The 16,794-nt window shown below is 40.7% G+C and overlaps 1 protein-coding gene across 2 annotated transcripts in view; it reads left to right on the top strand.

The window, feature by feature from the left end:
- Positions 1–16,794, top strand: part of LOC139108383 (serine/threonine-protein phosphatase 4 regulatory subunit 1) — a 110,926-nt gene that overhangs the window by 3,894 nt on the left and 90,238 nt on the right. The window contains exon 1 of one of the 2 annotated variants that reach the window (XM_070666613.1): positions 11,224–11,559. The exons of the other annotated variant lie outside the window; for it this stretch is intronic. The gene's annotated coding sequence lies outside the window, so the exon portion shown is untranslated. Of the gene's footprint in view, positions 1–11,223; positions 11,560–16,794 lie in introns of those variants that run through there. 2 annotated transcript variants of the gene reach the window in all.

Consider the following 16,794-nt stretch of genomic DNA (forward strand, 5'->3'; position numbering starts at 1 on the left):
GAAACATTTGTGAATAGTTTTCGAATATTCGAAATATGCGGATACGTGTTTTTTTCTCTCTTTTTTTTTTTTTTTTTTTTTCAAACAAAACAAACGCATGTGTGCCGTCATTTCGCCTTTGAACTAGGCAAACACGAATGATTTCGAACTAGATAAAAACTAGGATATGTCAACATTTCTCTGTTCGTTTCTCCGCCGTCATCATGGCTTAGTTGAGCTTCAGCTTGTTTCGATGAACCGAGCTGAGAGGTGGCGCCGTCTTTCGTCGAAACGGACGATCGAACGGCGGCCGATTATTACATGACATTCCTCGAATACCATTCCAATCTCTCCCTCATCTCTTCTCTCGGCCCGGCCGGAGTCTTCCACCCTCTCTCTTTTACTCGTTTCTCTTTTCTGACCCTCTTTCTTTCTCTCGAATTCACCCTTTCTAGACGTCTTCTCGTTATAAGGGCAAGCCCGAGTCTCTTTCTCTCTCTCAGCATGCAAGAAGTTCCAATGTCGAAGTAGGCGATACGAACGATAACCATTTCGTCCTTTTCTGTCTTCTCTTGCATCCTACGTTATTCCTTGAGTAACCACGTTAGATCAATTTGACTTTTAAACAAATTTTTTTTCTTTTAATATATATATAAAAAATAAGATAGAAGCTTGTTTCTGATACCTAAATGTTAAATGTAGGCTTTTTGGCTTTAAAAATATTTATTAATTGTAGCGAAAAGAAATTCGTTTATCAAACATTAGTACAATTTTTTTAGTCTTACGATTCAACAATTAATAGTATGTTACAAATTTATATCCATAGCTGTTCTCGTAAAACACTTTAGAAAAGATTTATTTAAGAAAGTTTTTATTTTATCTTAGAATTTTTTTTAATACTGACGATTCAATGATTTTATCGTAGAATAGTTTATAATATTTCCCTCTTCGATTATGCGTCCGCATTTCCTTCCACAACGAAACGCTGTTTAGAATGGACTGTGCTCTTACGAAAAGAGCGAACCGATAAAAACGTACGATAAAAGATACTCTCGAAGAAATAGATTTTAAAAGAAATTCGTACGCGCGTTGCAACATTAATTTAGTTTCAGAAAAATAGAGCAACGCTTTTATATTTGTCTATTGTCGGGTATGTTAAATTGTAATATTAAATAAGAATTTTTTTTTTATTAAACCAATCGTTTATAATTTATCTTAACACAAAAAATACTTCAGGGATGCTTTAGGGAATTAGAAACAATAATTAATGAAAAACAACCCCGTTCGTTATCGAGCTTATTATCTTACCCCGTACACATCAGTTCCATGTCTCGCGCGACTTCCGTTTTACCTCGTCCGATTTTTCGCGAAACGTTACCCACCGGCAGCATCGCGAATTCGTTCTCGCCGGGGGTTGTCGACGACAGAGCACTGTGAGAAATATCGATTCGCGGTCGTCTTCCATTCTGACTGTAATAGCGCGATACGAAGCTCTGAAGAAGGACAGTGCCCGACACCCTGTTGCGGCGAGAGGGACGGAGAGAAAGGATAGAAGTCGTCGGTAGTGAAGATAGTACGATTTCTCGTAAAGCCACGAGAGCGAACCCATTCATAAAGACGAAGCCGTGACTAACGAGCAAGGAGAAACAGGCGTGAGCTTTGGTGCCCATCCATCCCTTTCTACCCTTTCAGTCGTCCTTCTGTCCATTCCCGATCTACTTTTTTTTACGTCTTTTCTTTTTTTTTTTTTCTTTCTCTCTTTCTCTCTTTCGCAGTAGCACAGTTATTTTACCAATTAATCGGACAGTACTTCCGTCTGTACTCGCTAATTCTGTCATTTACGTTTCGATACTTTCTTTTAATTAAAGATGTAACTAACAATAACGAACCATGAATAATATTTAATTATTGGAGTTCGTACCGGCGGTCGATTAATATTAAAAACTTTATCAAAGTTTCGACTTTAATGAAAGTATGAAATCACATTTTATGCCTCAATGAAACGCAATTTCACAATTCGGTACATTTTAATGCTGTACGTACGCGAAAGTAATTTCTACGTTTATTCGTAGAGTGGAAATGTTTGGCATGAAGTATGATTGTTCGTACTTATAGCGCAGATAATGGACCGTGTCGAAATTGTACTAGTTTCAACTCGAGAATCGAAATATCGCGCGAGTTGTAAACAGTTGTAAACGAGACTTTATTTAAATTAAAAAAAAAAAGGAGAAAGGGAAAAAAATGAGATAAAAAATTTAATGCAGATTATTTATGGAAAAACTTTTGACCGGAAGACAGTAAACAGTTCTAAGGTGTCCCGTGCATTTGTAGCTAATTCTCGTAGTGGACGCAACGAAGCGTATTTGCCACAGGTAGCGTTTTACTTCTTCTCGAACGAGGTATCCCGTTCTGTTCCCTTCGAGTCCTTCTTCGAAAGAGAAAACACGGGCAAGAAGTGATACAATCCGCAATCGGACGTACGCGAACGATGACAAGTGGCGGGCAACGAACGGCGTCCTTTCTGGTAGAACGCTTCCGCGTTCTGTCGCGCGAACCGATCTCCAGGAAGAATGCAACATCGCCGATGACAACGCGCCTCTCCTTCCGTTTGTTTCCAGAAGCGCTCGTTTAGGAATCGTGCCGATGTCATTGTCGCGAACCGTTGCAATACCGCGGAAATCACACAACGCGCCTTTCTGCGATCTTTCAAAGTCGGCCTGAGACGTGGCCACAGTGCATTGTAGCTTTTTATATTTTGTAACAAATATCTATGTACTGTATCAGTAAATTAGCATATTTACCTAAATGAATATACATATAGGAAATGTATATCGAAATAGTAGATTATACATTCGAGATCGGCCTAGTTTAAGAGTGAATTAAAGTTAAATAAAAACATGCACGCGTTCGCGTTTCTCTATTCGGGGTGCGGATTTGCTCCGGGAATAAAATCGAGTTTTTTTTTGTCAGAAATTTCATGTTATCAACTTATAGTAAGTGATATATTTCCATCTGTCATTATAAATTCATAGAATTCGAGATTTCGCGTAGACAGACTTTGCCAGGTATATACACCGCGTAATACGTATACGATGCATTTCACCTGATCGGGAACAGGATAGGTAAGCTTCGAAGGGGAAAGTTTTGATTGGGTTACGAGGACCGCTGGTACGACAGAGGGATCGATGGATATCCCGGAAACGGAAAAGCTCGATGTAAACGCACGCACCCTCCGCGCTCTCTGACCCTACCATCTCCCTGCCGTGTCCCTATCTGTCTTTTTCTCTCTTTTTTTTTTCGTGTGGCCTTGGCACAACGTTCGATGGAAAACCGCGGCGGTCCTTTCCTCCCTTTTTCGGTCGGAGGAAGGGAAGAGAGGGAGAGAGAGAGAGAGATAAAAAAAAAAAACAATCTCGCTAATTTTCCATCGCGTACAAGGGCACTGGGACAACCACCCTGTGAAACCGATGTGCTTCCCCACTTTCGAGTATTCAGTTGTGCTTGTTCGCGCTTCAAAGCGAACGCCGCATCAAAGGTGCGCCTCGACATTTATCGGACTAAAACCGTCGAACCTCGTAAACCCATGGAGCACCAATGGCACTGCCTCGTGGATAATTTACGAGCCGCGACACTCCATAGACACAGGATTCAATTCCATCTATCTTGAACTTGAGATTTTCTTCGCGAGATTAAACAATACGCGCGGCATTTTTTATAATCGCAAATATTTTTTTTTTTTTGATTGATTAATTTAATTTTGACGTTAAAAGTGATTGATTATTTTAATAAAGACACATTTTTCTGTACGCGAAATATGCAAGAGCCTCGAAAAATTTTGACACAGATTTATCTCGTCGTCTTTTAATATTATAAGTTTTATAAAACGCTTTTAAAAGATTCTTTCTCATACGTTTTTATCACGCTTTATTAATTGCGCAAATGCATTTGATATTCTTGAGAAAGGGCGATACGGAGATAGATTCGAAGCGATAAGTTTATTCGAGAAACGGCCGATGGTCCCATTAATCAAATCTCGAAGAAGCAGAAGTAGGGAACGAGCAGCACAGTTCTTCTGATCTGAATAAAATGCGTCGTACAAACGAGAGCGTGCATGACCGGTGTGTTATCAGGTGTTCCCAGGGGAATGAGATAACGACGGAATATGTCGTAACATATCTTTACTTTCCCCGTGTATCCCCTTTTTTTCTCACGCGTGCCGGCAATATCTATACATACATGAGATGTTTTATTACATTTTCAAGTTTATACTTAAAAATAAATGCAATCACGATTAAACGTTTAAATATTGAAAATAGAGTACGTTGAAAGAATTATATTTTAGCGTATCAAAAATTTTTTTATTCTTAATTTTGTCTCATTTTTTTTTTCTATTGTAAAAACATTTTTTTGCGCGATTAAGAAAATTATTTTTTAATTTTAATTTTTATTTATTCGGTTTAAGCATCGCGTAGTTAAATGCGGTAACCAACTCACTTAAATCGGACGAGTCTGACATTTCTTTTTCGGAATGCTCACGTGGATTCTTGTACGCCGCGAACGTTCCACGTGTATGAATGCTTAGTGTAAATAAAATTCCAGACTGCACTCCGTGCGCCCGTGTGTCGCCGGAACAACGGCGGCGTTCTCCAGGTGCACAAACTTCCGTTATCGTATTCCTTTCCACTATCATATATTTCCCGAGTAAAACGCAGTGTCGGGGAACCGGTGGTTATCGAACATTTCGATGTTTTCTTTCAACCCTCATATGTTCGGTTGACGTTTACTCATTTATGACTTTTAAGCGACTAAACTACGACGCGTAAAACGATAATTTATGCCTCAATAACGTTAAATTATATTTTCTTCGAAGTACCAAACATAAATTGTTAAACTTGAGAAGAGTTACGATGATAAGCACGTGTGCATACAAGTTTCCCCAGGGGTTAATTAAATTTTTTAAAAAACATAAGCTTTATTTTTTGAAATTAATATCGAAAATCAAAATTTCTTTGTTATCGTTTAGAATTGCAGCAGTAATGTAGATTACATGATTTAACGTTTAATCGCAATTAATAAAATTTGTACAATAAGCGACATTAATAATATTTAATATCAAGTATTATATTTAATCGTTTGTTTTTACCCGGCATAAGTACGATTGACGTTCGATGACTCGAGACGAGAACGAGGTCGAAGCTCAAAGCGGCACGACGAACGGCCGTCACGGAATCCGTCGGTTCCCGCGCAATTGTTGCGACAATTTAGCGCCGTTGTCTCCATCTCCTCCTTCGTTATCTCGCCAACAAGTTAATCTTTATAAATAGCCCGAGCCACGGTTATATTTAATCCTGACCCTCGCGGTCGCAGCTTCCATGTTGATACTTCTCGACTCCGCATCGTCAACGTCGATTTAGCGCAAGACTTGATACTTGAAGCACAGTAGAGATAACCGCAATATTCGCCCGTCTTTTTGTTATTCCGAAAGAAAGTGCTTGGAAAAAAAATTTCAATCGAGAGCTCTTTCAACTTTCTATTTCCGTATCACTTTCCCAACATTGAAAACGTTACCCTACCGAGAACTAATGCGCGAAAAAAAATTGTCTCTTTAATTGCATACGATTATTTAACGATTTAAACGTTTGTTAAGAATTAAGAAAAAAGTTAACTTTGAATTTAATTGATTTCGGTGAACGCATTAAATTTTGCAGAATGGATGATTTTAGTTAACTAGATAGACCCACCGTTTTTCAAAATGACATTCCTCAAGTAAAGACGTTTCTTTGGTATAATATGAAATGAGTATTTACGCTGATAATATCCGTTGGATCGTTCCACACAGGGACTATGTCAATTGAGAGGCTAACGGGATTGTGACATTGATACGATATCTCGGAAGTATTAATCTTTCTCGCGATGAAGCGAGTACGCTCGTTTGACATATCTGTCGACCGCGCGTTGTCAAACTGTCTCTATCGCTTCTATTGCTTCTTGTCTCGCGTTTCAAGAGTCACCGCTCTGATATTTCTAGTGGTTCTTCGGTCAACCTAATTTCAGACACGACTGGTAATCGATCGTTTCTTAGGCTCTACCCCCCATTTTCTCGCGAATATATACGTCCATTTTACGCTGCCGAATAACGGGCGCCCACCGCAGCCGCGCTGATCGATCGTTCAGTTCTAATTTTTCGTCTTTTACGCGAGAGATAGGAGCGCGGCATCGATTTTGCGTCGTTTCCCGGCTCATCAATGAGAGCACATTGTTCCTAGCGAGCGGCACGAGCGATTCTTCAGACAAGACCCCAAGCAAAATGGTTCGTATGAGTTAATCTTAGGGCTCGACCGGCAATAAAACCGGACTGCCCTTACATTCCTGGGTAATGCGTCGCCTGCTATTTTAAGCCCGGGGTTTAATAAACTTACGTCGCTTAATTAGAGCAACATTTCTCCTAATTCGTCTTCGCCTGCGTTTTCATCCGCCTTTTAACCGGCCAACCAGACGTTTGTCCGCTATCGCGATAATTCTCCCCATATCATATACATATCATCGCGCGTGTAATTCCGCGATTACGATTAAGAATTTGTAAATGGAAATATTAACGAGCTTTTTGATTAATTAATTTTTTCTTACTTATCAATTTTTATAAATAACGGTTCAACGGCTAAAACTTTTAAATTTAACTGACAAAAAAAATTTTTTTTTAATATTATAATTTATGTAAGCGAATAATGAACGAAGTAAAATTTAATGATATTATAATTGTGCCAATATAATTGATTGAAAATGTTAATTATTGGCTATTTATAGTGTCTCGTATTATTATAGAATAATTGCTTCGGAAATTTTGAGGCTTCGATTAATCGGCGGATTTATAATTTATCAATGATAAGCGCTACATGGCAATTTAAAAATAGGTCCTGGAATCTATACGCCTGGCGCATCATCGTCTAAGTTTAGCCCGCCAGATGGAAAGGAATTAACACGATTTTTCATGGATAGAAATATTTTTATTCCACGAACATAACGTCTTTGCGAACTGCGCGTTTACGCATCGTGGATAATGTCTAGGAAGTAGTGTGCATGCGATTTTTCTGCTTTTCCGCTTATTCCTTGTGTATTCGCGTGTACTAATACGAGCATCGAAGTCGCACGACCCGTATCCTCTGCCTCTGCCTTTCAGTTTCCGCTTCTCTTCCGCCCGACTTGCTACAACACGAGACGTTATATATATGTATATTCGTCCAAATATCGTATTGCTCGATTCGTCCAAAATATCATATCTTCACGGAATGAATCGAGCGATTGCGAGACATGAAATCGCATTTCTGTCTGTATGTGCTCGACATCTGTTATTATTTCTTTTTTTTAATTTTTTAATTTTTAACAATTTACGCCACGTGTAATTAAGCGGCGCGATTATTTTCGACCAAGTCAACGATTTCAGTGTGTTATTTTTGAATATTCCGCACGTTAACACTTTGACGAATACTCGGATCCAGATTTAAATTGGAAAATCTATTCGGTCTTGATAAATGCGATGTTTTGACAGGTACCAGCATTGAATTAGTATTCTTCGCGAGATCAAAGCGTTATGTTAATAGTGTTTCATTACGCCGTTTCTGTACGCATTCTACGCGCCGCGAGGCTAGTTACACGCCGGCTAGTTTTAGAACGCTATTTGCATCCGTCACGCGTACGTCTTTTCAGCCCGTCTTTCGAATTTCTTCTTGCACCCTAGGTCGATTCTTCCCCGGCTTACTACATCAACGCACCCCCTCGTCGTACTTGTTTTCGCCGTACGCACCGAGTGCGTACTTTCTCTCTTGTCTTCGATCGTTTCTGCACTTCCCTCCCGCATATTGTAGACGTCATATCTCTCTCTTTCTCTTTGCTCGTGACTATCACGCAAGCTTACGTGCGTACCGTGCAGAGCTGCGCAACGTGTATACGCTCAGTCCATACTATGATACTATCAATGAATGACTGACTGTCTGGCGTGTGTGACGCGGCCACGCACATTGACCATAATGACTTATCTCTTATTCCTTTCCTCTCTTTTCTTCTCCCTCTCATTTTTTAAATACTTTTCTTGATGTTTGTCGTTGTTACGTAAGCATGCTTTTCTAATTTTGTATAATACAAGTGGGTTTTCTTAGTATTTCGTGAAAATTGCTGGTTAAAATTTTTTCTCTTACCTTTCCTTCCGCTTGTTTTTTTTTTTTTTTTAAATTGTATAATATATCGATAATTTATTTAATGTAAAAAATAATTTAAAAGGAAAGATACTTATTAACAGTTTGAATATCTGCGTATCTTTAACTACAAAAAAGTTAAGCCATTTTTCAAAAGAAAATAATGCTGACTACTATTGGTACTATTTCACCGCGTTGATATTACCCGCAGGGCATAATCCCTATAATTAATAATCATTACCATACGTGATAACACATCCACGGTCAAAATCGTCGTCACGAAAGCGAAAAATACTACCGTTTATTAAGCAAGCTGCCGTTTGACGAAATAACTCGAGGAATAAACGCGACGAGATGGAGAAAAAAAAAAAAAAAAAAAAAATTGAGAGAGAGAGAGAATTAAGATAGGAATAAACGCGCTCGAAAGAAAGAAAGAGAAAATAGAACCGAGCGGAATATAATCGCGTTACTCTTCTCATATTTTTCGTCCACCTCCGTTTACCGTCGTCTCTCTTTTATCCGGCTTGCTCTCTTTTCATCTCGCACCGTCCGCAGCCGCGTTCTCCATTTCGGTCGGTCTTTCGAGCCTTCACGCTCCGCTATCCGGCGAATATTAACGGCGTAGAGCGTACGATACAGAGGCGTACGATGCAATCAATGAATGACGGCATAGTGCGGAACGTACGGCGGCCGTGATGACTTTTCTTATCTGACGCTCCTCTTCCTCTTCTCTCTCCGCGCGACCGTATCCACCCTGGCCTTTCCGTAGTACGGTTTCCTTCAGCTTTGTACACGTGCACGCACGCACGTATATATTCGTCGCATTTTTACACCTCCCTGACTCCTGCCACCCCCGCGGCCATCCACCGCTTTTTCCTCCTTCGTCTCTTTCTGCGTGCTCTCCCCTACTTCGTTCTTTCTTCCGGTTTGCCTTACTTGCGACGTATACGTCGGGTACAGGACACGGGAAGAAAGTTTGTAAAAAGTAAAAGCATCTGGATACTTGATTTTACTTATTTATTTATTTTTATTGATTTTTTTTTTCGATTTCTTTTTACGAAATCGAGCTAGAATTTTTTTACAACTTGTGGCTTACAGAAATATACAACGAAGGTTTTTTTCTTTTTTTTTTTATTAGTTTATTAGATTAGTTGTAATGTCAATAAGATAGGTAGCTTAAAAGATCTGGAAGAATTATTTACCGTTTAAGTTTGAATAAGATATCACTTGTATAATTTTTATAAACTATCATGGGTGTGCTTCGTTTCGTACAAGCTTTGATTTTGAAAGCTATGAGATATTCTAGCGTGGAGCTACATACGCTGCAGCGTTAGTTTAAACACGGAATCTTATTAAAAAATAAGAAAGGAATAAAAACGAAATAAATTAGGAAAAAAGAATTTATATTTCGTTTCCCATATACATTAATTTTTCCGTGCTACTGTATTCGTGAGTATTCATTTTAATCACTCTAAAGAAGTCCGCGTATTTCCGAGAGTACGGTAGTCTATTTTTATTTCCTTTTCGCGTGAGATACGTAGATCCTGTATAAGCAAAATATCGACCACCAGAGACGCTGTTCGAAATCGAATTTTTTCGCATGGCTTTTGTCTTCGCGTAACTCTTTCCAAATAGAATTTTGCAAATCCGGAGAGGGATTCTGATCTTCGCGGCAGATTTCATCGAATTGTCTTTTTGAGTCTTGAAATATCGGTTCAGGACGTCGGTCTCGAATTCGGAAAGCACGCTGGGCACAGATTGGGAGAGTTCTACGTCGTCCTCTTCCTCGTCGTCGTCGTCGTCGTCGTCACCGGTCGTGGCTATCGATCGGTCGCGGGCGTCGGCGTCGGTGCCGCTCGGTGGCGCCCCCGTCAGCTCCGGACGGCGGCGACGGCGCTCTGCGTCGCTGCCATCCGCCCTGGGGGGCGGCGGGGGACAAAGCAGAGGATGGAAGAGGGGGGTGGGGGGCATCGACACGCAGAGCGATCGTGCCTTTGGTGGAGCCGGCAAGAACCCGGCGTGTACGTCGGCGAGCCACGTTAAAAGCGGATTTATTAGCCGGTGGGGCCGCGTTCCTCCGTATCGCAAAATGTCCAGTTCGCCGTCCTTGTCGTCGTCGTTTTCGTCGACTCCGTTGTCGGCTGCCTTCGTGGTTGACGACGAGCTCCCGATAGACCGACCGCAAGACCGGGCTCGCAAAAATTGGCAAAGTGCGCGCGGCAAGTGCGATCGTCGTATTAATCTCTACTTTTTGCTTCATCGTTCGCGAAAACGAGATAGTCGCCGCGAATTTCCGTCGTCGTCGAGTAACTTCGTCCTACCGGCGTGTCGCGACTGGCATTCGCCAAGTGCTGGTGGAAATTCGACCGTGGCACCCGTCGAAGTTGGAAGAGGAATGCTTGAGGATAAGTGGAAAGTGCGGCGTTCCGCGGGACGCTGCGAAAATTCCGATGACGAATTGATAGTGACGGGCAAGTACGTGGTGATCTCGGGTTAAATCATGCGTGTTGGAAAGGCCGGCCTCCAGTGTCGCGTTGCGCATCGGGAAGGAACGCGGTGAGTAAAAAGTCACGAAGCGGCAGGTTATAATTCGTCATCTACGACGTTTACGAGAGGTATCCTCGAGAACGTAACGTTCGCCGGGAAGCTCGATATCGGACCCGAGTCTCAAGACGGGCGGAATTCGTGGAGGGAAATTTTGGTTCAGCATGGCTGACGCCGCGACGACGTAGGGGTGGTTCTTCCGAAATATCGCCGACGAATTTCGCGGATGGCGATCCTCTTCGAAAGGGAAAGAGATCACTCTCGCGGACGCGAGAGTCACGAGGCGCCGGCGAAAAGCGACGAGAGATGTGCTCGTCCAGCTCCCCACGCATGGCCGTTTTGGCGAAATAATGTCGGAAAATGCCGGCCTCTCAAGAGCCCGCTTCAGCATCCGGTTACTCCGACACCCAACCACCGCGCTTACCTTCGATCTCGATATTTCTCGGCGATTAAGACCGATGAGACGAATCCCCGTAGGATTGAACTTGTCGTCGTTCACCATCAACAAGTTCGCTTCATTAGGGAACTGTGCCACTTCTGGAAATTGATTTTAAATGTCATTGATCGTGCGACTTTCGATGGAATTTCACGTACAGTTTTCACGTTATATTGCCCATCCGCCGGCTAAAGTGATCCGGCCTGTCCTTCGGCTTAAATGAGTGATCCTCGTGCGATATGCGTGCGAATCGATTCGCGGATAATGTGATGTGTGCATAATTCGAGTGCGCGCCCTTGTCGAAATTACGGCGTAGATATGTTTTATGGTGCTCGACGCTCATTATGTTGGATATACCTGAAGGAGCACTTCTACCAGCGGCGTAAGACGGCGGAGTCGCGCGTTCTCATAGTAAGACCTTTTTCGCTTTTACTTAGTAATTGTTAGGATAATTGCGACTAGCGTTTCCGCGAATAAAACCGTAATCCGATCTAAGAGTCACGATTGATTATCTATTTCGTGGAAAAACAGTATCGAATACTCGCGACGATAGCCAAATAACTTTTACTCTTTTATAACTTGACGTTGTCGATCATTTGCCGGGACCCTTTTACTGTCGTCATCGTAGCTTGAAGAATTTTACGAACAAAATACCGCAGAGGCGATGGATCCTGAAAGGAATTTATTTGTGACGTTTCTTATTTTTCATCACAATAGAACATTTTTTTTAACGAGTAAAATTTAACGAGACGAAGCTTAATCAATTCAGTCAATGAACATACTTAAGGTATGATAGACTGAAATAATAGATTAAAAGATGTAATAAAACTGCTATCCTTTTTGACGTAAATTAAAACGATTCGAATTATTCCACAATTATTATCGATCTGAGATGAAAAAAACTCTCATTGGAATTAATTTTTTAGTAAATTTAACTGGCTCATTTATTATTAATAGTTAACCTAATAAACCAGTTTTTCTCTTTACCCGCTCACGAGTCCCTCATTGCCGAGGTGCGTCGTGTAATTAGCGTGATGAGATATCTCGCGGATGAAATCGGGCATTACGAAAAAGAAACACTCATCGAATCGTCGTCGACGTTCGCTTCGCAGTCCCGGAGGGTCCATAATGGTTTGTTATTGATCTATCTCCGCGCGCCTTCCTTACACTTTTCTTCTTCCTTTCGTCCTTCGTCCTGCTACCTTCGTCCATACCGAGGACGTTGGGTGGTACACGAGGGAGGAAGGAAAACGGTGGGAGAGCACGGCAGTCCCACGCAGGAATTTCGCGTACCCCGCGTACCGCAGAGATTCCCGAAGCTCCGGGAGAAAAAACACCCTCTTACCCTTGTCCCTCTTTTTTTTTATCAGAATCTCGCGAAAAGTTTCTGCGAGAGAGAAAGAGTGAGAGAGAGAGTAACAAGAGCCGCTGTGAAATATTTCGTGGTCACAGAGCTCGATATAGAAAAAAAAATAGCGTGTTTTTTTTATGACTAATTTTATCGTTCTCGTTAACAAATATTATTTGTTACTTTTAGCTATTTTGCGATAAAGATAATTATTTAATTATTTGTGCTATTTTTTTACTTACTTATAATTTACGTCTAATTAAATATTAAGTCGTATACTTTTTAATAGAAAATTTTCGTACGTCAGTAAAAACAATTTTCCAACTTATTATTTTATTTTGATTACAATAGTTTTATTTTATTTAGACATTTATCGTGATTCAATATTTAACAATTTTTGTGACGAGATAATTGCTGAATGTTTTAATGCAATATCGTTTGTCTCCAGTCTTTGATTATTTCAACCTAACGTTATTAATGCATGTTTTGAATTTGCCAAAATCAGTTTCTTTCGTGGCACAATGCGTTTCCCGGGCGGAAGATCGAATATGTCTCTGGGAATGATATTACTACCGCATATAGACAGTACCGTGAAATTCGATCAACCGAAGCGGCGGCGATGATTGACGTCACGACTCTATCGTCGGAATGCAATTAATATTGCATAAATGAGACCCGCGAACTTGTATCAATTAGCACAGTTCTCAGTGATACGACTGATCAGTCTGTAATTTGCGTATAACGATGCAGAAAACTTTAACAATTCTCGCGTGAAAAAATTATGTTTAAAGGCGTCCCGTCCCATACACTGTCCTCCATCGATGTGTCTTTACGCGCTTTGTCAAACACACGTTTACCTCCTATACACTGTTAATGTAAAGACATTAAGCGCCCGCTGGTATAACCAACGAGGTACGCGAGATCAATGCGTGAATAAGTAATGCAGCGCCACGATCTACAAACCTTCTTTTCTAAATTGACGTAAGTCGACACGAGCTCGTTTCCGGTGAGGACTTATAGTCGTCCGATATTCGCGAGTGCTGTAGCAACTTTATTTTATCATTTGCCGATAGGGAGAGAGAAAGAGCGAGAATACGGTACGTCGCCTGAATAATAAATATCCTATACCATCGACACGAGCCGCCGCATTGGTGCCTTCATAATATAATACATATGAGCACACCTCACTTTTCAGCGAAACGCGATCCGAAGTTAAACGCGCGCGAAGCACTACTTCGCTACTTCGCGAGAAAAGACTTTCGCTCGCCAACTGTTCGTTCGTCGTTTAGCCCATGATTATCCTGGACTTGGTACCCACCTGTCATTACGATACATGTAGTGACACCCATCGAGTTTCGTGCGTTGCTGCGGAAGGGAAATATTTGCCGCGTACTTCCTGATTACATACCTTCTCTGGTAATCACGAATCATGCGAGGAAGAAATGCCTACATTGTAATGTAATGTTACTTCCTTTAAATTTAATTTTTTTTTATTTTTCTTTTACAATTTTTCCATAAATATTCGCGAGCACTTTATTTATTACGTAAAAGCGCGATAATAATATTCATATTATAATATTAATTACACGACCTTCGGTGCAGCTAACTTAATTTTGTTTTCAACGGTCTTTCTAAATAATTGCAATTTTGGTTTAAGAAACAACTGAATGTGAACTGAAGAATAATTAACGTATAAGTTATAATATTAAAAGTTAATTTTAATATACTCGTATAAAAGTTCGTTGGTGGAAGAGGAAAATAATAAACCTGATCTATATAATGATCTTTACGATCTTTATGATGATAAGAGAAATACGATAGCTTACTTTTTTCTATCTATAGCATGGCAAATAGCTCGGAGTTACGTCGGTTTCACTTTCTGTATTTAAATGAATTATTGAAAACTCGCTATACGCTCGTGCGAGTTTATTTTCTCACAGAAGGTCTGGAAATATAAGCCCGATCATTGCTCGCGTCACATAACATGACAAGATCGTAATTAAAATGGTAATCGCCAGTTCGATAAAATGCCATCTCCATTACAAAGCGGCCAACTACCGAGAAAATATTAATCTACATCCTTGAGCGTTTCTACGTTTTATAAAAATAATGAAGGTGCTCGCTGGATGGCTGGCTTCCTTTCGGACGGCATTTCATCGTAATAACTGTGGAATAAGAGGGCAGTAATTACTTTTCGTGAAATTGTCACGTTTGTCGGCTTCGCCCCTCTGTATACCTCGTACTTCGGTTATTACTAACAATGAATAGCAGTGACCATGTTGACCCCTCTTATGACAATTTATGATATACGGCGCTTTGTAGAAAATAACGTTTCGCGGTATATTTCGTTGTAATAATCATATTTATTGGACCATTGTCCAACCTTTTTCCAAATTACGTTTATATATTTTCTATAATTATACTGATGTGTATTTATTATTTGTTAAAGGCTACAATTCCATTGAAGCTAATATAATTATTGATAAATAATTATTTTCTAAATTATAACAATTTCAATTTTCAGACAGATTCTTTTATTACGGTCGCTTTGCCAATATTATCAGATTTATCGCGGAATATTAATATCAATCCTTTGTATCAAAGATTTTTTTTTTTTTCTCCGCGATAATTTCGGCCGAAATGTTTGATATTTGCGATGGATGTTATTTTGCGGATATTGAGAACGTTTGTCAAAAGGTTACGTATTACGTTACCGAACGACAAAAGTGTCATAGATCTTGGTGGTCGTGAAACTAGTCGGCGTTAGGCAGTCTGGATATATCGAGGCGCGAGAGAAGGGTCTTCCTCAGGTTCTCCGGCTTCGATCCAGACGGGGACGACCTCTCCCTCGCCGGAGGAAGGAAGGAAGGACGGACGGACGGACGGACGGAAAGATCCGAGCTAGAGAGGCCAGTGAGAAAGAGAAAGAGTGAGGAAGAGGGCGAGGGGGGCGGTACACGCATGACCCTGAACCCAACCGCCGTGGCACCCAACCCCCGGTACAGGGGTGCGAAGCCTCGGGAGAGAGAACTCGAGATAGAACGGACGAAGGCAAGGACGGAAGAGAGGAGCCTACGACCTGCGAGGGGAGACGTGCTGTATATACGAAGAAGAGAGAATAGAAAGAGGGAGAGAGAAAGAGAGAGATAGAGACTACGCCGTCGAGAGAGAGTACAGTTCTCGAGATCAATACTCCCGCGTCTTGCGATCATTCATCTTGCCACGCCCCTCTGCTCTCTCCACGCATTTCCTGTCTTTCTCATTCCCTTTCGTTCATCCCCCTTTCCCCGTTTCTCTCTTTCTCTCTCTCTCTCTTTTTCTCCCTTTCCCCCCTTTCTCTCGTTCTCACTCGCTCTCTCTCTTGCTCCGTCTATTTTCTGTCCTTCCCTTTTCTCACTCTCCGCATGCCGCGATCTTCATCCCTCTGGTAGCACCCCTCATAGTCACGGTCGCCGTCATTTGGCGCCCAATCGTGGCGCCTAATACGAATGGAGCAAAGGGGAGAGAACTTTCCGAAGGTCGCGGGAGAGAGGGAAATTTAAAGAGAGAGAGAAAGCGTGATAACGCACAAGGTGGTGGCTCCGGTTTCCTATGCATCGACTATGTGCGGTTTCATGGGAAAATGATGATTTCTTAGACTCTTACAAATGTTACAGATTTTTAATGATTTTTAATTAGGTATTATACGCAATTTTAAGTTTAATATTATTTTAGCTTATTAAATTTATTATCAAATTAATATTAACATGTACAGCTATGTATGCTGTTCGAAAATACTTATTTTGAACACGAAAGTACGCGTGAAAATTGTTTTTCGTTTGTAAAAGTCTCACGTGAAACTCTAGTGTTAAAAGAATTTACCTACGTGACATTTATTTCTTTCGATACTGAACATATTATTGTCAGTTTTTACTGATCTTTCAACATAAACGTAGCGAATACAAGAAGTGAGCTTTGAGGACACGCGTAAAAGATGACTGTGATAATTTTTAATGGTAATTATTAACTTCTATTTATTATAAAGACGGGAATCGAAACGGTGGGATGGTAATAGATGATAAAAGACAAGTTATTGTTTTCGTGTTCGAAATAATCTCTTCAAAAAATATCGCATTATTAACCCAATTAGAAGCTGGTGAACTTAAGTGTCGATAATCCAAACCGCCAATAATTGTTTGTCCTAGTTCGTTGTCTTTTGCAACTTCGCTGAATAGATTGAGTGTGGTGGGAAAAAATCGATGGGAATCAATACTAGACGGAAGTGTGAAAGGTTATAAGGAAAATCAACGAGAGCATTG

Source organism: Cardiocondyla obscurior, linkage group LG15 (assembly GCF_019399895.1).
Source record: "Cardiocondyla obscurior isolate alpha-2009 linkage group LG15, Cobs3.1, whole genome shotgun sequence".
In the NCBI taxonomy this organism is placed as follows: Eukaryota; Metazoa; Arthropoda; class Insecta; order Hymenoptera; family Formicidae; genus Cardiocondyla; species Cardiocondyla obscurior.